The sequence below is a fragment of the Orcinus orca genome, chromosome 20, assembly GCF_937001465.1.
Source record: "Orcinus orca chromosome 20, mOrcOrc1.1, whole genome shotgun sequence".
In the NCBI taxonomy this organism is placed as follows: domain Eukaryota; kingdom Metazoa; phylum Chordata; class Mammalia; order Artiodactyla; family Delphinidae; genus Orcinus; species Orcinus orca.
This window is the reverse complement of record NC_064578.1, coordinates 58367487-58391198: the sequence shown is the minus strand read 5'-3', so window position 1 is coordinate 58391198 and position 23712 is coordinate 58367487. Positions and strand designations below refer to the sequence as shown.

General features: G+C 41.9%; 1 protein-coding gene and 3 pseudogenes across 2 annotated transcripts in view; 1 reads left to right on the top strand and 3 right to left on the bottom strand.

Moving 5' to 3' along the window:
* The first annotated feature begins 3138 nt into the window (after nucleotides 1–3138).
* The window catches only part of ZNF606 (zinc finger protein 606), a 63583-nt gene continuing 43009 nt past the window's right edge, over nucleotides 3139–23712 (top strand). Inside the window, exons 1-2 of one of the 2 annotated variants that reach the window (XM_049703245.1) lie at nucleotides 3139–3198; nucleotides 5150–5245. The gene's annotated coding sequence lies outside the window, so the exon portion shown is untranslated. Of the gene's footprint in view, nucleotides 3199–3255; nucleotides 3996–5149; nucleotides 5246–23712 lie in introns of those variants that run through there. The other variant, XM_049703243.1, reaches the window with a different exon arrangement.
* On the bottom strand, nucleotides 7970–12054 carry LOC117197948 (NADH-ubiquinone oxidoreductase chain 5-like; annotated as a pseudogene).
* LOC117197923 (ATP synthase subunit a-like) lies at nucleotides 12865–14046 on the bottom strand (annotated as a pseudogene).
* LOC117197949 (cytochrome c oxidase subunit 2-like) lies at nucleotides 14109–15800 on the bottom strand (annotated as a pseudogene).

Below are 23712 nucleotides of genomic sequence, written 5' to 3'. Positions count from 1 at the left end.
TGTTTATCCATCCTTTATGTAATAGTTTGCATCTGCTAATCCCAATCTCCCAGTCCATTGGAGGCAGGAGATAGATGGTCTCCAGGCTAGACATTTACAACTGGCCTCCTGTTCACACTTACTAGGGTGAGAAAAAGATGGGCTCCAGGTTGCACATTCACTACCAGCCCCCTGTTTACATTTCCTGAAGCAAGAGACAAACGGCCTCTAGGACTACATATTTATGACCAGACTCCTGTTTATATTTTGAGATCTGCACCTCTATATAAAAACCAGCAACAGAAATAGGGTAAATAATTGGAGATTGGACATTCTTATGGCAGGGACGGAGTGGGACTAAACCCTGTTAAAAGATCAAGAGGTCATACATTTCCCATCCTTGGAGCAAGGGAAACATTGCACATGCGCAGAAAGGTTCCTTGGGGGTCAAAAAGGAGGGGGCGCCACCCCATAATAGGTGATGCTAAGGCCGTCCCATAGGCCTCTGGGCTGTAATCCATCTTCGAAAAAAGTTGAGCACACGGGCTTCCCTGGTGGCGCAGTGGTTGAGAGTCCGCCTGCTGATGGAGGGGACACGGGTTTGTGCCCCGGTCCGGGAAGATCCCACATGACGCGGAGTGGCTGGGCCCGTGAGCCATGGCCGCTGAGCCTGCGTGTCCGGAGCCTGTGCTCTGCAACGGGAGAGGCCCCAACAGTGAGAGGCCCGCGTAGTGAAAAAAAAAAAAAAGTTGAGCACGCATGTTGGGGAGGGTCCTAGGGCAGGGCAGGTATGGAAAAAGAAACCAGATAATTGACCAGAGGTTAACAGAGACCCGGAAGAACTGCCCTATATGAATGACTTAACCGCCTCTTTACTGGTCTCCTCCTCATTAGGGAGGATGCCCACACCCTTTCTCTCCGGGTGTGCATCTCTGCCTTGCTTCTGTCTTAACGAAACAAACTGCTTCTCTGTGTGCTCTCCCACTTGTTGTTGTGCTGTCTCTAATAATAAACTCTGTACCTGTTTTTACAGTTTTTGCCTCCGTGAGAAATGCACTTTTCACTGGGGGCAAAAGCCATGGGGTGTAGTGGCCAGGATTCCTGGTTTTCATCCAGGCTCCCCAGGTTCAATTCCTGGGCAGGGAATTAAGATCTTGCTTCACGCCACCACTCACTGCTGCCTCTCTGAGATCCTTCCCCCACACCCCCTACCCCTTGGTAACCCCAGGTCTGTTCTCTGTGTCTGTGACTCTGTTTCTGTTTCATAGATATGTTCATTCGTGTCATATTTTAGATTCCACCTATAAGTAATATTATACGGTATTTGTCCGGAAAGAGCTAATTTTAACTGTGTTCTGTTTCTTTTAGAATCTAATCAGATATATGACTACTAGTTTCACATAATGTTTAAGATTTTTAAAAAATGTAACCTGGGACTTCCTTGGTAGTCTAGTGGTTAAGGCTCTGAGCTTCCACTGCCAGGGGCACGGGTTCCACCCCTGGTCAGGGAAGTTCAACATGCTGCAGCACAGTGCGGCCAAAACAAACAAACAAAAAACATGTTCAACTAAGTTGAATTATCATTCTGACACATTTTTATATCAATAGTAATTATGATCCATGTGGTATCAACTGAAGGATAATTTCCAAGAACCTAACTTAACAGTAAGAGATTGGATTCATGCTAATTTCTTAATTATTTAACGATCTTTGGATACTGGAACAATTTCTAAGTCTGAAAGTCTGGCCACAAAGAATAGATTTGGTGTTTTTTTTTTTTTTCTTTCTTGCCGCACCATGCTGTTTGCAGGATCTTAGTTCCCTGAACAGGGATCAAACCTGGGCCCCCTGCAGTGAAAGCGTGGAGTTCTAACCACTGGACACCAGGGAATTCCCTAGATTTTGTATTTCTACCTTGACTTCATATTTCTACGCATTGTAGGGTAACATAGATTTGGGTCGTGTTAATGAGCGTGCTTATTTTTGACACTTTAAAGTGTGTAAAGGATGTGTGTGGCTTTAGGGGGTAACATCATGTCTCCCAACATACCCATCCTCAACAGCCTTTGGGTTGTTGGGTCTTTTGACTTGTGGGGTGTGATGCTATCTCATTGTGGTCAGAACAGCAATTTAATCTCCAAAGGAAGGGGTGGCAGAATGGGTGAGAGTTGCTGTTCTAGTCGGCAAGGGCTGCCATAACAAAATACCACAGACAATGTGGCTTAAAGAACAGATGTTAATTTTCTCAGTTCTGGCGGCTGGACATTCAAGATCAAAATGTCGACAGCATTGATTCCTTCTGAGATCTCTCTCCTTGGCTTGCAGATGACCACCCTCTCCCTGTGTCCTCACATGGTCGTCCCTCTGTGCATGTCTGTGTCCCAATCTCCTCTTCTTAGATGGCAAGTCCACTGTGGCTGTGGAGTGATGTAGCCGAAAAATGACATTTTATGAAAGAACTATCCAACAACCTACGACTGATGCTTGCCTTCATTACCCACCTAATAAACAAAAACACCCAGGCACAGGATATAATATTTAAATGTCTTTGTCAAAATAAATAAATACATTTTTGTCTCTTATTTAAAAAACACAGGGCTTCCCTGGTGGCACAGTGGTTAAGAATCCGCCTGCCAATGCAGGGGACACTAGTTCAAGCCCTGGTCTGGGAAGATCCCACATGCCGCAGAGCAACTAAGCCCTTGAGCCACAACTCCTGAGCCTGCGCTCTAGAGCCCATGAGCCACAACTACTGAGCCCACGTGCCACAGCTACTGAGGCCCATGTGCCTAGAGCCCGTGCTCCACAAGAGAAGCCAATGCAATGAGAAGCCTGCGCACTGCAACAAAGAGTAGCTCCTGCTCTACACAGCTAGAGAAAGCCCGCACACAGTAACGAAGACCCGACGCAGCCAAATAAATAAATAAATTTATATATATTTAAAAAAACCCAATAACAACAAACCAAATAAACAAGTACGGTGACATTTATTTTTACTTCATCTCCAGGAAGGTATATTTGTGAAGATAGCATCTTCCACACCTGGTGTGAAGGGCAGGCTGTCCTCAGAGGCCTCACGAGGCCGGGAGACAATGGACTACAACTTCCAGAATGCCTCGCTCCAAGAGGTCGCAGACTGTACCCGCCCACTGCACCGCGAAGCCCCCTGGGAGATGTAGTAGGACGCTCCAGGTGCCCGCGCGTCGCCTGGCGGACAAGGTTAGTGTGATTATGAGTTCCTAGAACGCCCTGAACGCCCAGAACGCTCATCCTCAGGCTCCCCGGACCCTCTGGATGCCCGCCCAATAGTCGCTTCTGTGTGTTACAGTGAGATAAAGTGGTCTCAGTGCGTCCTAGACCTGGCCCGAGAGCCAGGACTTTGATTCCCGAAGGCCCTCTTCCCAGCCTAGGCCCGGCCCCGCAAACCCATTGGGCGGTCCCCCCGCGCCGCCACGCCTTCTGAGAAATGTAGTGTGACTCCCTGGACGCCCTGGTCCAGAGTCGGCTGCAGGAATACAACTCCCAGAAGCTCCAGCGCAGCGGCGTCTCAACGTCCCGGGCTCCCCCGTCGCTCTCTCGCGTTGGTCGGTCGGTCGCGCCACAGGGTCTTCTGGTAAATGTAGTCTGACTCTCTGTGCGCTCAGGAGGAGGGCTCCGGCAGCGGCGCACACGTGTTGGTCGGCAAGCTGCGCCGCGGGTTTCCTGGTCTTGGTGGTTTCCCCGGAGGGCGCTCTGGGCCGAGGTCTCCGGAGTCCGCGGTCTGGGGACGGAGTAACCGTCGGGAGAGCTGCGGGGTCCGGCCGGCCGGGGCCTGGGGCGGACGGTGTCGGGAGCTGACGGGACCCGAGAACCGTGGCCCTGGCCCCTCCCTGTGTGCAGAGACTCCGGGGTGGGCGTTGCGGGTCGGACCTGACCGCCGTCGAGGTTTGTTACTCGCCTTTCCCAGCTCTGACTCGGTCGAGAGCTCGGAGTCGGAAGAGATGACGGCCACGGGGCTCTTGGCTGCCTGCCTCCCGGTGAGTGGCCTCTCCTCTCCCTCCTGATGGGCTAGGCCTGGACCCCAGGCTAGGGGGCATAACTCCCCCGACTTCGGACCCTCAGCCCGTCGTTCTGGCCGAAGAGGGATGAACAGAAGAAGCAGAAAACTGCCTTGTCCTGCAGTCCTTAAGTGTATCAATAAAGCCCTAGAGCCAGTGAAGATCTAGTCACAAAGCCCCCCAGCAAGAAACTTCCTGACCCGAATGGCTTCAGCTACCACCCGTTTAATGAACAAACGATTCTGGTATTTCCATCATCTGGAATGATTTGTCTAAAAGAGGGAGCATGTCTCTGTTAATTCTTATGAAGCCCACGTAACCTGTGTTCCAAAACTTGTGCACTTCTCTCAGCTCAGGCTCCTCCTTTGAAAGGACAACAAAACAGACTCCAGGAAGTGGCAACTACTTTCTCAGACTGTTGGCAGGGTTAAGTGAATTTCCGTTAGAGAAAGTGCTGACTTAGCATTGCGCTCAGCCTGGAGAACTCTTGGCAAATGTTAACATTATTATCAGCAGTTAATAACATCATCTTTTTATGCCTGATATATAAAAAGGAAGAGAAATCCTGAAGGATGACTGTACATTTTGATCTTGTGGAGGATCCTTAGTTTATCAAGAAATACGTGAGATTCTTAGGGGGTAAACATTTCAGTATTATGGGGGCTCTCCTCTGAAATGGCTGATGGAGGCCCCCAGATCCCCCGGGGAACCTTGAGTATCCCTCCGAAGCCAGAACCTTCTCAGGACATCTCTCTGTACGCCTGAGTCCATCCTCACGTTCTCATGTATGCTGCTCCCAGCCCTTGTGGGAGCTTTGCAGAGATCAGGGTCTTAGCTAAGCAGACACGACGGTGACATTTCAGGGGCAGTTAACCTTCGATGATGTGGCTGTGGACTTCACCCAGGAGGAGTAGGGGCTGCTGGGCCCTGGCCAGAAGACCCTGTACCACAACATGATGCTGGAGACCTTTAGGCACTTGGTCACTGTGGGTGAGGCTGTGCCTTGTGTTGACTTGCATCTGCCTGGGGTCTTGGCAGAGTGGGTGTGACCTGGCTGGGAGTGTGGGGTCAGTGAACCCTAGAAGGGTTTCTCTTCTTCCAAGCCCTCAAGGCCTGGTCTCTCACTTGGACAGTGTCTTGGATCTCCAAACCAGCTATCGTGGCCCAGCTAGAACTCGGAGTAGAGCCATGGATAATGGACAGAGGACTCTCCCAAGGTTCCTGCCCAGGTGAGAAAGGATCTTTACAGTCAATGTTTATATTTTTCTTCATATCTACCCTTTCGTATACTCTTCACTCCCTTTGGTATTTCCATAATTCCTCCTAGGATAATTTTCCTTTTGTCTGAAGAGCTCCCTTTATCATTTCTTTTAGAGTGACAGAATTTCCCCACTTTATGTTTGCCTGAAAATGTCTTTATTTCATCTTCATTTTGGAAAGATACTTTAAGCAGAGAATTTTAAGTTGGCAGTTCTTTTTTTTTTTCAGCCCTTTAAAGACACCATGCTATTGTTTTCTGTATTCCATGGTTTCTGTTGAGAAGTCAACTCTCCGTCTTATTATTGTTACTTTGAAGACAGTGGGCCTTTTTATATGTATTTTTGCTAACAGTGCTTTGTTAAATACACAAATTTTAAGTGTACAATTGAAAAATTTTGACAAACGTGTACCTATATGTAATCATTCAAATTGAGCTTGAGGACATTTACATTACCTCACAAATTTCTTTTGTTACCTCTTTCCATTTAAAAAATTTTTTTATTTATTTTATTTATTTATTTATTTATTTATTTATTTATGACTGTGTTGGGTCTTTGTTGCTGCACGTGGGCATTCTGTAGTTGCAGTAAGCGGGGGCTACTCTTTGTTGCGATGCGCGGGCTTCTCACTGTGGTGGCTTCTCTTGTTGTGGAGCACAGGCTCTAGGCACGTGGGCTTCAGTAGTTGTGGCACTTGGGCTCAGTAGTTGTGGCTTGTGAGCTCTAGAGCACTGTCTCAGTAGTTGTGGTGTGTGGGCTCAGTAGCTGTGGTGCACGGGCTTAGTTCCTCTGCAGCATGTGGGATCTTCCCGGACCAGGGCTCGAACCCGTGTCCCCTGCGTTGGCAGGCAGATTCTTTTTTTTTTTTTTTTTTTTTGCGGTACGCGGGCCTCTCACTGTTGGGGCCTCTCCCGTTGCGGAGCACAGGCTACGGACGTGCAGGCTCAGCGGCCATGCATGTGTTAATGAATTGTGGCTTTGTCATGGCACTTGAGGAGGGTGACCAGCGGTGTGTGCATGCTTCATGGCCTTATTCAATTAAGCGCTCTATTCTTAATTTACTACTAAATCCTCCTTTAGTTTTTAGGTTTCATAAAAACTTTCGTGTGGGTAAAGGGTGTTATTGGTGTAGAAAATGTAGCCTATTTCTTCCCACCCCATAGGTTACACCTTGACCTAACGTTCTTAGGTGTTGTAATTGTGCTTACTTTTGCTCCTTTTTAGGGTTTGCTGAAGATGGAGGCATATAGACTGGAGTAGCAAGGGTTGGTGAGGTTTATCGGGGTTTATCGATTATAGAACAGGCTCCTCTAGAGAGGTGTGAAGCACCAGCAAGTCCTTTGAGTTTTAAGCTGTTGCCAGTAGTACTCTGGCGAATAGTCTAGTTCTTATGATTATTTGGGTTTAGGGCTAAGCGTAGTGGGATATCTAATCCCAGTTTGGGTCTTAGCTATCGTGTGATCAGAATATGTTAAAGTCACTTTAGTAGTTTATTTTTATTTTAATTATGGTTTTTTACAGCTTAATTAAGGTTTAACTTTATATTGTATGGTTCTTTAACACGCTTTACGCCGTAGTTCTATTAATTTGGGTCAATCATATGACCGCGGTGGCTGGCACGAAATTTACCAAACCAGATTAATATGGCTTAGTCAAACTTCCCTTTGTGGCTTAATTTTTATCCCTGCTGTCTCCCATGGGGGTGTGGTTGAGCAAGGTGTTGTGAGCTGCTGGTATAGCGTGCTTGATACCTGCTCCTTTTAATCTTAGTCATTCAGAGGGCATTCTCACCGGAGTGCGGATGCTTGCATGTGTGATTCTATTAAAACTAATAGAAAGGCCGGGGCCAAGCCGTTATGCTTACGGGGCTAGTGAGCCATCTAGACATTTTCAGGGTCTTGCTTTAGGAAGTATTTAAGCTGCATTAGCTTGTTGCACATAGCTGGTGTTTGTACGGCTGTATTGTGTGGCTTATGTCGGATGCAGTATTAAATCTTTGCTAAGGTGGCTGGCGAATCTAGGGGGATGTCTGTCTATATGGGTGGTGAATATCTAAGTAGCTCATGGTATGATAGGGAGGGGGTTGAGGTTGATTTATTGTGAGGGATAAATATTTTAAGCCGGGGTGGGGAATAGTAAAGTGCTATGTCCTGTGACCATTAAGTGATTGTACAACACAGGTTGCTCTTGCCAATTAATAAATACATCCAGGTCCAGCTACAATTTGCTTGACTGTGTTAAGACCTTTTAAGGTCATAGCTGAGTCTAAGCACTTCGCACCCCCCCAAAACAGAAAATACCAAATATATGAAATCGCAGTTATATGTGAGCATGGGCTGATTAGTCATTAACCCATCGAGATGTCTTACTTAAGGGGAAAGAGTGGGCGATTTTAGGTGAGATGGCCCTGAAGTAAGAACCAGGTGTCGGATAAAGTTCAGTAGAAACCCCCACAAGTTATGGGCCCGGCGCGAGAAGAGGGACGCCTGCCGAGCGGGTTGATGGTTTCACGCAGCCTGGTGATTAAGCTCGTGGTCTAATGGACGGGATTCCAAGCATGTTGATTTAAATTGATTTAACTTAATGTACTATGTTCGATCAATAATATGTATTATGTAATATCAATGATTACATTACATACTAATATTCCCCATATTAGTTGTGTTTGGTTATACAACGGCTATAGCCGCTGAACAATATCCTGAGGTTTGGGTTTCTAATAAGGTTTTATTGGGGGCATTTCTTTTAGGGTTAACAGTAGAGTTTTTACTGGTGTTTTGTATTTTGAAGGATGAGGATGTGGAAATTGTGTTTAAGTTTAATGGGTTGGGGGATTAGGTTATTTCTGATACTGGTGACTCTAGGTGTCTTAGTGAGGAGGCTGTGGGGATTGTGGATTATATAGTTGTGGTACTTGGTTGGTGATTGTTACTGGTTGGTCATTATTTATTGGTGTTGTGCTTATTATGGAGATTACTCGGGGTAATTAAATAAGAGTATACTAAGGGTGACGGTGATGAGAAATGATAGAAAGTATAGTTTAATAAGGTCTTTTTGGTTTGAGATTAGTGTGGAGGATTTTAGTTGAATGAAGGCTATAGTCTTTGGTAAGATAGTTTCTAGTCAGATTAAGTCTAGGAGGGAGGTTGCTAATTTTTGGCTCATTAATAGGTTTAGATGGGGAGGTAGGCCGTGTATGATGGTAGGGAAATATCCTAGGAGAGTAGAGAATTTAAAGGAATTTGAGGGTAAGTATATTTTGAGTTTTGTGCGTTAAGGTTGGTTTCGAATGCTAGTACAAAACCCGAGCTGTTACTACGAGGGCAGTTAGTTTTAAGTGCAAAGGTGTGGTTATTAGGGGGATGGTTGTTGGGGGAATGTTGTTGGAGATGATGAATCCAGCAAAGATACTTCCAGTTAGTAGGTGTTTGATAGAATTAACTAGGAGGGGATTGTTTTCATTGATAGGAGCTGAGGTATAGAAGCGGGTTGTCCCAGTAGTGTGAAGAAGATGATGCGAGTGCTATAGATGGCTGTGAGGGAGGTAGCGATTAGAGTTATTAATAGGGCTCAGGCGTTGGTATAAGATGTGGTGGTGGTTTCGATGATTAGGTCTTTAGAGTAAAAACCGGTGAGAAAAGGCATTCCTGTCAGTGCCAGGCATCCAGTGATAAGGGCTGTTGCAATGAAGGGCAGGGTTTTGAATAGGCCTCCTATTTTTCGAATGTCTTGCTCGTTGTTTAGGTTGTGGATAATGGATCCAGAGCACATGAATAGTATGGCTTTAAAAAAAGCATGTGTGCAAATATGTAAGAATGCTCGATGGGGTTGGTTGATACCGATTGTTACCATCATCAGACCTAATTGGCTTGAGGTAGAGAAAGCGATAATTTTTTTTAATGTCGTTTTGGGTGAGAGCACATATAGCTGTGAATAGGGTGGTAAGAGCTCCTAGGCATAATGTTATTGTTTGAATGAGTTTGTTGTTTTCTGTTAAAGGGTAAAATCGGATAAGTAGGAAAATTCCTGCTATGGCCATTGTGCTTGAGTGGAGTAGGGCTGATACTGGGTTAGGACCATCTATTGCTGAAGGGAGTCAAGGGTGAAGTCCAAATTGGGCTGATTTTCCGGCTGCAGCTAGTACGAGTCCTGTGAGGGGGAGGTTTAGAGAATTTAGGTCGAGTATAAAAATTTGTTGTAGGTCTCATGCCTTTGAGTTGGACAGAAATCATGCTATTGATATAATGAATCCGATATCTCTGATGTGGTTATGTAAGATTGCTTGGAGAGCAGCTGTGTTTGCGTCTGTTCTTCCATATCATCACACGATGAGTAGGAAAGATATGATTCCTACCCCCTCTCACCCAATAAAAAGTTGGAAGAGGTTGTTGGCTGTAACAAGGATTAGTATAGTAATGAGGAAGAAGAGTAGGTATTTGAAGAATTGGTTGACATAAGGATCTGAATGTATGTATCGTATTGAGAACTCCATGAGGGATCATGTGATAGACAATGCCACTGGTACAAACATAATTGAGAAATAATCTATTCTGAAGCTGAGTGTCAATTTAAGGGTTTGGACAGTGATTCAGTGTCAGTTTGAAGTGATTATTTCTTGGCCTGTATGAAGGAATATTATTGTTGGGATTAGACGGGTAATGAAAGCACATGAGATGGTATTTTTTTTACATGTGATGGGTATTTATCACTTTTGTAGGAGTTTTACTAGTTATCATGATTGGAATAATTAGTACTAGTAATGTGATGAGGGCAAAAGAAGAGAACAGGTTTATTACTTTTATTTGGAGTTGCACCAGTTTTTTGGTTCCTAAGACCAATGGATAACTACCATCCTTTAAAAGTTTGAAAAAGCCATACTATTAGTCATGGGGGCATGAATTAGCAGTTCTTGCAGTACTTTCTCGGGAAATAAGAAGTTTTAGTCTTCTGTTGCTAGATTCACAATCTAGTGTTTTTTTAAACTATATTTACAGTATAGGGGGCCCAAGATGATTTTAGGATTTAGTGACAGGAGTAGAAGTGGCAGGATATGGAGAGCTATAAGGGCATTTTCTCATGTGAAGGAGGGTGTAATATCACTGATGTGGTGTGTACATTTGCCGCGTTGTGTTGTGATTAGTATATACATAGAGTATAGGGTTGTAATTACAATATTGGTTCCTATTAGGATAATAGTGAGGTTTGATCATGAGAAAGTTGATATAACTACGAACAGTTCTCCAATTAGATTAATAGTAGGGGGTAGGGCCAGGTTTGTTAGGCTTGCTAGTAATCATCAAGTGATTATTAGTGGGAGGATAATTTGTAGGCCTTGGGCTAGGATTATAGTTCGGCTAGGATTCGCTCATAATTTGAGTTTGCTAGGCAAAATAATATAGACGATGTGAGGCTGTGGGCAATTATTAGGGCGGTAGCCCCTATGTAGCTTCAAGGGGCTTGAATGAGGATAGCTGCGATAACAAGTGCCGTGTTGCTGACTGAGGAGTAGGCGATGAGGGATTTTAGGTCTGTTTGACATAGACAAATAGAACTGGTTATGATTATTCCCCATAAGGAAAGCATAAGGAAAGGGTATGCTCTGAACTCTGTTAGGGGGTTGAGTATCGATGTGATCCGTGGTATGCCATAGCCCCTGAGTTTTAGTAGTATGGCTGCAAGGACTATAGAGCCTTCGATAGGAGCTTCTACATGTGATTTGGGTAGTCAAAGGTGGAGGCCGTAGAGGGGTATTTTTACTATAAAGGCTATCATGCAGGCCAATCATATAAAGACGTTGGATCAGGAGTTGAATAGTGGTTGAGCTCAATATTGAAGTACTAGGAAATTTAGAGAGCCTATGATGTTTTGTATATATGTTAGTGCCACTAGTAATGGGAGTGACCCAACTAGTGTGTAGAATAAAAAATAGAGTCCAGTGTTAAGTTGCTCTGTTTGGTTACCTCAACAGGTAATGATAATGAGGGTAGGAACTAGTGTGGCTTCAAATATAATGGAAAATAGTTCTGTGGCGGTGAATGTTGTGATTAGGAATGATTGGTATTAGTAACATGATTAGTATTGTGATGTATAGCTTTTTTTGGATTAGTGGCTCTTTGAGTAGGTAAGATTGGCTGGCTATTAGTATTAGGGGAAGGAGTCATATTGTTAGGATTAGTAATGGTGGGGAGAGGGAGTCAGAGAAGAATGTTAATGAGATGTTGAGGCTATTGTCGTTGAATTGGTTAAGAAGAAGTAGGCTTGTGAGACTAATTAGTAGACTGCGGGTTGTGGAGTTAATTCAGATTATACTTTTTTTTTTTTCCGGTGCGCGGGCCTCTCACTGTTGTGGCCTCTCCCGTTGCGGAGCACAGGCTCCAGACGCGCAGGCTCCGGACGCGCAGGCTCAGCGGCCATGGCTCACGGGCCCAGCCGCTCCATGGCATGTGGGATCTTCCCGGACCGGGGCACGAACTCGTGTCCCCTGCATCGGCAGGCGGACTCTCAACCACTGCGCCACCAGGGAAGCCCTATACTACTTTTTGATAGCCAAGTTAGGGGTATTAGTATGATTGTGGGGATGATAAATTTTAGCATTGGAGAAGATTGAGGTTTTGTATGTAATCGGTTCCATATTTGTTTGATACCATTACCGATAAGGCTAATATGAGGGCTGCCTCGCAGGCCGCGAATACCAGTAAGGTGATTGGTATTATGCTGGCTAAGGTGAAATGTGAGTTTAAGGTTGTCAGGGCTGCTAGGATAAATAGTGACAGTACCATGCTCTCTGGGCATAGTAGTGAGAATATTAGGTGGGACAGATATATTAGTGACCCTATGAGGGACATAGTGAAAGCTATGATAATATTTATATGTACTAAGGACACTTGGTAATTACGAGTTTAACCATAATCTAATGAGTCGAAATCACTTGTTTTATTTTCAACTAAATACCATATTCAGCTCGCTCCAATCACCTTTGAGTTCATTCATAGGCCAGGCTAACTGCTAATAATGAGATTAGAAGTAGGGCTATGGTAAGTATTGTTTTTAGGTTGTCTAGGTCGAAAAGGAGGAAGGTGATCGCTACTAGGAAAAATTTTATGGAAAAGGGTAGGCAGGCGGATCCTATAGGGTCAAATCTGCATTCCTAGGGGCTTGTTTTTTCTGTGTGTTTAGTTGAGGAAGTCAGAAGGCGATAAGTACGAGTAATGAGGCTAGTATTGTGTTTGTTAATAGGGTCAGTATTAGGTTTATTGTTCTTTATTGGGGTGTACCGAAACTAGCTGATTGGAAGTCAGTTGTACTAATTAATGCTAAAAGGACTATGAGCCTCATCAATAGACAGATACATGAAGAGTCACACAACGTCTACAGAATGTCAGTATCAATCAGCAGCTTCGAAGCCGCAGTGGTGGTTGGATGTGAAGTGGAATTTTAATTGGCGTAGGAAACAAACAATAAGGAAAGTAGACCCAATAATTACATGTAGTCCGTTGAATCCTGTGGCTATGAAGAAAGTTGATCTGTAGACTCCATCTGAGATCGTAAGTGGGGCTTCGTAATACTCTGATGCTTGTAGGAGTGTAAAATAAACACCGAGGGCGATTGTAATAAGAAGGGCTTGAAGTATGTGCTTACGATTTCCTTCTATAAGGCTGTGATGGGCTCAGGTAATGGATACGCCAGAGGCCAATAACACAGAAGTGTTGAGGAGTGGTACTTCTAGGGGGTTTAAGGGGTGAATGCATAAGGGGTGGCCAGCACCTGCCTAATTCAGGGGTAGGGGCGGGGCTTGAGTGGTAGAAGGCTCAAAAAAAGCTGGTAAAAAATAGGACTTCTGATACGATAAATAAGATTATTCCGTCTCAAAGTCCCTTTTGGACGGTTGGTGTGTGGTGGCCTTGGAAAGTGCTTTCTCGAATGACGTCTCGTCATCATTGATACATTGTTAGACTATTAGTTAGTAGGCCCAGTATTAGTAGAACTATTGAGTTGAAGTGGAATCATATGTTATGAGAAGTGCTGAAAGAGCTCCTGTGAGAGGTCAAGGACTGGGATTTACTATGTGACACGTGTGGGTTTGGTGGGTCACTATGTGTTGCTATGCAGGTATAAGCTTACTAAGAGGGTGAATACATAGGCTTGAATTATAGCAACAGCGACTTTGAGGATGGGGAGTAGGGCGAGAATGATAAATGTAATGAGAGCCGTGAATGTGCTGGTGCTTATTAGCACTAGGGTTGTCTCTTCGATTAGAAGTATTAGTAAGTGGCCTGCTGTAATAATATTGGCTGTTAGTCATACAGTGCTACTGGTTGGATGAATAATAGGCTGATAGTTTTGATAATTTCTAGCATACGGATAAGGAGGGTGGGTGTGCCTTGTGATAAGAAGTGGGCTAGGGATGCTTGTGTTTTATTAAGGAAACCTGGAATGATGGCACTGGCTCATAGGGGGATGGCCATTCCCACATTCATTGAGAGCTGTGTGGTGGGGGTAAATTAGTGGGGTAATAGTCCAAGGAGATTGGTTGAGCCAATAACTAGAATGAGTGATATTAGTATTAGTGATCAGATTTGTCCTTTATGATTATGGATACCTATTATTTGTTTTGATGTGAGTTGAATTAGTCATTGTTGAAGGGAAATTATGCAATTATTAATTAGTCCTTTTGATGTTGGAAATAAAATACTTGGGAATATAATGATTAGAACGACTACAGGGAGGCCTATTATTGGGGTTACGAAAGGGGCAAATAGATTTTCGTTCATACTGTTTCTCAAGGGGCAGGTTGTTTTTGCACTTTAGTGAGTGCTGATTTTGGGTTGGGGTAGTAGATGTGTTTTGAGATTTTTAGTTGAAATATAATAAATAATGTTAGAAATATAGATGAAATTGTAGTAAATCATGTTGATATATCTAGTTGTGTCATGCTATCAAGGAGAACTTTAGCTTTCAGTCTTTAAGGTTAACAATAATCTACCTTCTTAATGAGTTTATAGCATAGACGTGGATCATTTTTCAAAGTATTTTAGGGGCACTAGCTCAAGGACAGTTGGCATGAAGCTATGGTTTGACCCACAGATCTCTGAACACTGTCCGTAATACAAGCCTGGTCGTGTTGATATTAGGGTTGTTTGGTTTAGGTGCCCTGGGATTGCGTCTGTCTTTAGGCCTAAGGAGGGTACCGCATGAGTGTAATACGTCTTCGAAGGAGATTAGTATTTGGATTGTTATCTCTATAGGTAAAACTACTCAGTTATCTACTTCTAGCAGTCATAGCTCTCCTGGTTTTAGGTCTAGTGTTGGGATTATATAGGAATCAAAATTTAGGTCTTCGTGGTCTGTATATTCATAGCTTCAGTATCATTGGTGGCCTATAGGTTTTACAGTTAGAGATGGATTGTTGATTTCATCTATTATATAAAGGATTCGTAATGATGGCAAGGCAATTAAGATTAAGATAATAGCCGGTAGGATAGTCCAGATAGCTTCTACTTCTTGTGCATCTATTGTGCTAGTATGTGTTAGCTTAGTTGTAAGTATTATATAGAATATAATATAAGTATTATATAGAATACTTATAAGTAATATAAGTATTACTTATAAGTAATATAAGTATTATAATACTTATAAGTAATATAAGTATTACTTATAAGTATTCTATATAATACTTATAAGTAATATATAAGTATTATATAGAATACTTACTTAGTTGTAAGTATTATAGCGTAATAATATAGAGAACTAAGGAGCTAATTAGGAAAACAGTTATCAGTGTGTGGTCTTGAAAATGTAGCAATTCTTCTATCATGCGTGATGTTATGTCTTGAAAACCTAGTTGGAAGGGATATGCCATAGAGTATACAAGATTTTCACTTGTGACTTAACTTCGACAAAGTTATGTAAAATTTTACTAATACCTCGTTCATGAAGAAAGACATAGTGGCTATGATGTTGGCCTGAAACCAATAAAAGAGGGTTCGATTCCTTCCTTTCTTGGCTACTTTAGATTAACGTAAGTTGGCTATTCAAATGTATGGTATGGTGGAGGACATCCATTTAACCACTCTAATTTGTAAGTTCTACTGTTAGTACTTCTCCTTTGGATGTGAATACTTCTCAGATAATGAAGACTATCAGTATGACCGCTGTTAAGGAGATGAATGAGCCTATTGTTGAAATAGTATTTCATGTTGTATAGGCGTCTGGATAGTCGGAGTACCATCGAGGCATGCCAGATAAGCCTAGAAAATGTTGTGGGAAGAAGGTTATGTTGACACCCACGAATATGATCACGAAGTGAATTTTTGCTCATGTTGAGTGTATATCCTGAGAGTAGTGGAAATCAGTGTACAAATCCTCCTACGATAGCAGAAACAGCTCCCATTGAGAGCACATAGTGAAAGTGTGTGAATACATAGTAGGTATCATGAAGGACAATGTCTAATGATGAATTATCTAGGACAGTACCTGTTAGTCCGCCGACTGTGAAAAGGAAGATGAAACCTAAGGCTCACCTCATGTCTGGGCACCATTTAATATTGCCTCCATGGAGTGTTGCCAGTCAGCTAAATACTTTTACCCCTGTAGGAATAGCAGTAATTATAGTGGCTGATGTAAAGTATGCTCGCGAATCAACGTCTATACCTACTGTGAATATTTGATGGGCCCATATGATAAACCCTAAGAACCCGATTGATATTATAGCTCATACCATACTCATATACCCGAGAGGCTCTTTTTTACCTGAGTAATATGTTACAATGTGTCAGATCATTCCAAATCCAGGTGGGATTAAAATGTATACTTCAGGGTGTCCAAAGAATCAAAACAGATGTTGATATAAGGTTGGGTCTCCTCTTCCCGCAGGATCGAAGAAAGTTGTGTTCAGGTTTCGATCAGTTAATAGCATGGTGATTCTGGCTGCTAGGACAGGTAAGGATAGTAGAAGCAATACTGCTGTGATTAGTACTGATCATACAAATAGTGGTGTTTGGTACTGGGTTATAGCGGATGGTTTTATGTTGATGATAGTAGTGATAAAATTAATAGCCCCGGGCTTCCCTGGCGGCGCAGTGGTTGAGAGTCCGCCTGCCGATGCAGGGGACACGGGTTCGTGCCCCAGTCCGGGAAGATCCCACATGCCGTGGAGTGGCTGGGCCCGTGGGCCATGGCCACTGGGCCTGCGCGTCTGGAGCCTGTGCTCCGCAACGGGAGAGGCCGCGGCGGTGAGAGGCCCGCGTACTGCAAAAAACAAACAAACAAAATTAATAGCCCCAAGAATTGAGAATACACCAGCTAAATGTAGAGAAAAAATAGTAAAGTCAACTGAATCTCCTGCGTATGCTAAGTTTCCAGCTAAGGGTGGATATACAATTCAACCTGTACCCGCACCGGCTTCAACTATTAATGATGCCAGTAACAATAGGAAAGAAGGAGGGAGTAATCAGAAACTCATATTGTTTATACGGGGAAAAGCCATATTGGTCGCCCCAATTATTAGGGGTACTAGCCAGTTTCCAAACCCGCCAATTATAATGGGTATAACTGTAAAGAAAATTATTACAAATGCGTGGGCCGTTACTACCACGTTGTAAATTTGGTCATCTCCGAACAGTGTTCTGGGTTGGCCTAGTTCAGTGCGAATTAATAGGCTTAGGCCAGTGCCCACCATTCCGGATCAAGAGTCAAATAGTAAGTATAAAGTACCAATGTCTTTGTGGTTGGTTGAGAATAATCAGCAATTTATGAATATAGGTAAAATGGCCGAGCAGGCATTAGACTGTAAATCTAAAGACAGAGGTTAAATCCTCTTTTTGCCAAGTCCCGTGGTGAATTGATCATTTTGAATTGCAAATTAAAGGAAGCAGCTTCAACCCTGCCGGGATTTCTCCCACCTTTTTTTTCTCGTGGCTGGAGAAGTAGATTGAAGCCAGTTGATTAGGGTATTTAGCTGTTAACTAAAAGTTCATGGGAGATGTATCCCTCCCATCTAGTGAGGATTTAGCTTAATTAAAGTGTTCGATTTGCATTCAGTTGATGTAAGATACAGTCTTACAATCATTATTAGGCAGGAATTAAGTAAATTGTACTTGCTTAGGGCTTTGAAGGCTCCTGGTCTGGTTTAACCTAAATTCCTACTCTAGGATTGACAGTATTGGTGTGAGAGGTAGAAGTATTGTGGATACTGCGATTATGGTTGGTAAAAGGATTATTTGTTTTGTAGAGTTAAATTGTCATTTTATCTTCATGTTGTTTGTAGAGGGGAATAAGGTCAGTGCTGTGGAGTACGTGAGTTGTATGTAGAAGTACAGGTTGAGCAGTGCTGTGGTAGTTATGAGTGTGGGTAGGATAATAGTATTGTTTTTTGTTATTTCTTGAATAATCATTCATTTAGGCATGAATCCTGATAGTGGTGGATGACCTCCTATTGAGAGTAGGAGGGCAGTACATCAAAATGCTTATATTTTATATAAAGTTCTCCAAAGATAGTCCAGGTAAGCACGTACAAAGCGAGCAGCAAGTCACTATGACCCCTACAGAGTTGGGAAAGAATGCTGTTCTTTTTATTTCTTTGCCGCGCTGCGCGACATGTGAGACCCTAGTTCCCCAACCAGAGTTCGAACCTGCGCCTCCTGCATTTGAAGTGTGGAGTCTTAACCACTGGACCGCCAGGGAAGTCCCAAGAATGCTGTTCTTTTAAGAAGTTACGTTTCTAGAGTCAGAAGAAAGGGAAAAAAATTGATCTTTACCGTCAAGCAGGCACTCCCATCTTTGAGGAGCTCTGGTTAATGTGTAATGCAGATTCACGCTGCACATTAGGGAGGGAGGGAGAAGGCCCAAACAAACACAGATAATTTTATGTTTAATTTTTTCTTGTCCTGCCTTAAAATATAAATTTTATTTCATCACTGTGAACTTGCTAAAATCACTTACATGTTCTAGAAATTTGTTAGTTTCCTTGGATTTCTTACACAATCATGTCATATACAAAAAAAAAAAAATTGCTTTACTTCTTCCTTTCCAGCCTTTATGTTTTCCTTATTTAATGTTAACTATACTGACTAGGATCTCTAGTGCTTAACAGTGAGACATGCTGTCCTTAAGAGTACAGTCCAGTAAAGTTTTAGAACTGTATATTTATGTAACCCATACTCTAATCCATACATAGAATATTTTCATCTCCCGATATATTTCCTTTATGTCCCTCTCCAGTTAGTACCCCCAGAGGTGACAGCCATTGTTATATGATATCTGTCGCTTTAGATTATCCAGTACAATCTTGAATAAAAGTGAGAATGGACATACTTGCCTTGCTCATGATACCAAGAAATAGCATTCAATATTTCACCATTAAATGTGATCTGATGCCCTTTATTTGATTGAGGGCAATCTGATTGAGGACACTCTATTCCTAGTTTGCTGAGTTTTTATCATGAGTGGGCATTATATTTTATCAAATACTCTACATGCATGTATTGTCATGATGGTATTTTTTTTACCTTTGTTCTGTTGGTTTCCCCACTTGACTATTTTGTTCCTTTTTCTTGGTTTAATTTGCTTTCCTTTTCCCTGGCTTCTTGAGGTAGAAGCTTAGGTCATTAATTTTTTTTTAAGATTGATTTATTATTTATCTATTTTATCTATTTTTGGCTGCATAGGGTCTTAGTTGTGGCACGCGGGATCTTTGTTGAGGCAGGCGGGATCTTTCCTTGTGGCCCGGGCTCTTCGTTGTGGTACTTGGGCTTCTCTCTAGTTGTGGCGTGAGGGTTTTCTCTTCTCTAGTTGTGGCGCACATGTTCCAGGGCTCTGTAGTTGGTGGCATGTGGGCTCTAGTTGAGACGCGTGAGCTCAGTAGTTGGGGCATGTGGGCTTAGCAGCCTTGTGGCATGTGGGATCTTAGTTCCCTGACCGGGGATCGAACCTGTGTCCCCTGCATTGCAAGGCGGATTCTTTACCACTGGACCCAGGAAGTCTCTGGGTCATTAATTTTAATCCTTCCTTTCTGATGCTTGCATTTATAGCTACACATTTTCCCTTAAGCCTATTTTAACTGCATCCTGCACATTTTCATATGTTATATTTTCATTAGCGGTCAGTTCTTTGAATATATGAAACCGATTTCTTCTTTGATTTGTAAAATACACTGTTTAATTTCTAAATATGAGGAGATTTTTATTATTGATGGCCAGATTAATTCCATTGTGGTCAAATAACATATTCTGTATGTATCCAGTCCTTTTAAATTTATTGAGAAATGTCTTTATGAGACAGCATATTATCTATTTTAGTGAATGTGTATTCTGTTCTTGCTAGGCATAGTGCGTGATAAATGTCAATTAAGTCGAGTTGCTTAGTTGTGTTGCACACTTTATTCTCATGGATTTTCTTGTTTGCTTGTTCTGTCAGCTACTGACAGAAGAGTGTTAAAATCTCCAACCATTACTGGATTTCTTTATTTTTTAAATCAATTCTTTTTTCTTTTTCTAGTTTTATTGAGATATAATTGACATGTAAAATTGTATTACATTAAGCTGTACAACATTATGACTTGATATATGTATATATTTTGAAATACTTACCACAATAAGTTTAGTTAAAAATCTATCACCACATAGCTATAATTTTTTATTTCTTGTGATGAAAACTTAAAGTTTTTATGAAGCTAGCGTAACTTTATTTTTTTATTGAAGTATAGTTAACTTACAATGTTATATTAGTTTCAGGTGTACAAAATAGTGATTCAGTATTATAGATTATATTCCATTTAAAATTATTACAAAACAATGACTGTATTTCCCTGTGCTGTGCAATATATCCTGTTGCTTATCTATTTTATACATAGTAGTTTGTATCTGAATATTTTTTATCAATTTTTGCTTCATGTATTTTGAAGCTATGTTACTGGGCTTAATGACATGGCAGATTGTTCGGTCTTCCTATTGAACATACACTTTTTTTTTTTTTAATATTTATTTATTTGGCTGCGCCGGGCCTTAGTTGCCGCACACAGGATCTTCAGTGCCACATGCGAAGATTGCATGTGGGATCTAGTTCCCTGACCAGGGATCGAACCCAGACCCCCTGCATTGGGAGCGCAGAGCCTTAGCCACTGGACCACTAGGGAAGTCCCACATGTCTTTTTCTTTATTTTTACTTTCAACTCACCTGTTGAAATGTTAAAGTGAGTCTCTTGTAAACAGCATTTAATTGGGTTTTGTTTGTAATCCATTTTGGCAGTCTTATTTCTTAATTTGTTCAGTAAATTTGTATTTATTATATACTGATATGTTTGGGTTTATGTCTGCCACCTTGTTATTCTGTTTGCCTCGTCTGGTCTTTGTACCTTTGTTTTTCCATTCTGCCTTCTTTTGGATTAATTGGGTATTTATTCCATTTCATCTCCTTTTATTTCTTCTTAGCTTTATGTCTTTGTAATATTGTATAATCTTATGTTTTATTTGCTCTAAGGTTAACAATACAAATTTTATTTTATAATAATCTACCTGGAATTAATATTATGCCACTTAATGTAAGAACTTATATATTAGTATAATTGCAGTTTTCCCTGTTGTCGTATATATCACTTTTTACATATTATATAAGTCCATTATGCATTTTATTTTTCTTTTTTCTTGCGGTACGCGGGCCTCTCACTGTTGTGGCCTCTCCCGTTGCGGAGCACAGGCTCCGGACGCGCAGGCTCAGCGGCCATGGCTCACGGGTGCAGCCACTCCGCAGCATGTGGGATCTTCCCGGACCGGGGCACGAACCCGTGTCCCCTGCATCGGCAGGAGGACTCTCAACCACTGTGCCACCAGGGAAGACCTATGCATTGTTGTTATTCTTGCTTTGTACGGTCACCAGCATTTTAAAGAAATTTAAAAGTAATTTTGTACAATATTTTTTTCCTAGTTAATTAGTTTTGGGGTTGCTCTTCATTCCTTTCTGCAGACCCAGGCTTCTGTCTTTGATGGTTTCCTTTCAGGCTAAAAAACTTACTGTACCTGGAGGAGACTTCAGATGAGTCTGTCATCATTCTAAAGTCTTGGCTGCTTCTTCTGTCATTCCAGCCTGGATGAGGCTCCCACATGTGTCTCACTTCTCTCTGGGAGGGAGGTGCAGTTCATGAACTGTTTTTAAGGGAGCAGAGAGCATCTACAGGAAACAAATTAATGAGATTAGAACTGATGGTTCAGTTCCTGTGTCTCTGGGTTTGGTGCTTTAAAGTTTAAACCCACACTGCCTGTGACCTTTCACTTTTTTGATTCTGTTTTGGTAAGTGTTTAATACGGGCTCAACAAAAAAGTTACATTAAAAAAATGGAAATTAAGTGGGGAGGGGGTAAAATGGAAATCTGGTTTTCATGTATGGTTTCCCCCCAGAGACTGTCATTTAGAATGACTTTACTAGCTGTATTTATCATACATTGAAGTGTGTAATGACATGCTAAAAAATACGATGTCAAACGTCAGAATCATAAGATTTTCTCTGCAGGTTGTTGCCCTTGAACAGTAAACATCTATTAGGGTAAGGACTACATTATCACCATATCTGGCTTCTTTATTCTCAGTTCAGATTACTTAACTCAGTAAATATTTGTTATATATCAGGTTATATATCTAACAGATGTAACATGCCAGATTTCAGTGCTTTGCAAATACCACCATCCAAGTTACTTCTATTATTATGATCTTTCTTGTACTGATTCGGTTCTAGCTTTCTTACTTAACATCACGTATCAGTAATTTCTCCCCAAGATCAGACTGCCGTTACCCTGGTTGAGATTGAGGCAGACATTTACAATAATTGACACTTTGCTTATTTATACAGATGATGAGTCTCAGTCATTATTTGTTAATTTTACTAGATTAACTCTCAGAGGGTAACCTTATACTAGAGTTTTGAGGTTGCTTTACTATCACCATAGAGTATTAGCAACAGAAATTACCTGTAGATAAAAAATTAACATCGATGATAATTGATTTAACAAACAGAAGAATAGTTTTTGAAAGATAATAATAAAATTTAAATGCTAATGTTATAAATATCAGACCTTAGGGATAGAACATTTGCCAGGAAATAAATGCACATACCTATACTCCTGCTGTTATGAAGGATAATGGTGGAAGGGGAGAGGCTTCTAGTTAGACATGAATCTTCTAAAACCCAGGTTATGCAGGCAGTTGATAGAAGCCATTACTAGTAAGGAATATTGGCTGAATGCAGTAGTGAAAAGATAGAGTTAAAAGACAACATCAGCTCGTGGCTTTTCCTCCATTTTGTTAAACGATGTTCAGTTTCAGGTACCTGCTTTGTTATTGAGTTTCATCATCAGTATTATGTTAGTTACCTTTCAGTTTTATTGTTATATCATTTCTTATGACTGTAGAGTGATAGGGAATAAACTACTCTATGTAAAAACAACAACAAAACATGCTGTAGTATTTCTTGTGATATGCTCAGATGATGAAAAATTCTCTCCACTTTGTGTGTGTGTGTGTGTGTGTGTATGCGCATGCGTGCCTAAAAATGTCTTTATTAAGCCTTCATTTTGGAAGGATTTTTTTCTTGGATATAAAATTTTAGGTTTTTTCTTTCAGCTTTAAACGTAAGGTAGATAGCTAGTGGGAAGCAGCCGCATAGCACAGTGAGATCAGCTCGGTGCTTTGTGATCGCCTGGAGGGGTGGGATCTGGAGGGTGGGAGGGAGGGAGATGCAAGAGGGAAGAGATATGGGAACATATGTATATATATAACTGATTCATTTTGTTGTAAAGCAGAAACTAACACACCATTGTAAAGCAATTATACTCCAATAAAGATGTGGGAAAAAAAAAAAAAGATGTTTGTCTTGGGGCTTCCCTGGTGGCGCAGTGGTTGAGAGTCTGCCTGCCGATGCAGGGGACACGGGTTTGTGCCCTGGTCCGGGAAGATCCCACATGTCACGGAGCGGCTAGGCTCGTGAGCCATGGCCACTGAGCCTGAGCGTCCGGAGCCTGTGCTCCACAACGGGAGAGGCCACAACAGTGAGAGGCCCTCGTACCGCAAAAAAAAAAAAAAAAAGTTTGTCTTTTGTTTCCTTGTTTCCATTGTTTCTTGTGGGAAGTCAGCTGTTTTCCTTCTTGTTGTTCCATGAATATAATCTGTTGTTTTCTTCTGATTACTTTTAAGATTTTTACTTTTTATTTGGTTTTCAACAGATTGTGATGTTTTAGGTGAGGTCTTCTTTGAAATGATTCTGTTTGGAGTTTGCTGAGCTTGTAGGATCTATAGGATGGTGCCTTTAATCAATCTAGGAAAACTCTCCCACATCTCTTCAAATATGCCTTCTGCTGCTTTCTGTCTCTCTGCTTTAACATTACACGTTACACGTTAATCCTGTGTCAGATGCTCTGTTTTTACATTCTTTTCACTTCCTTTGTATCATCATAA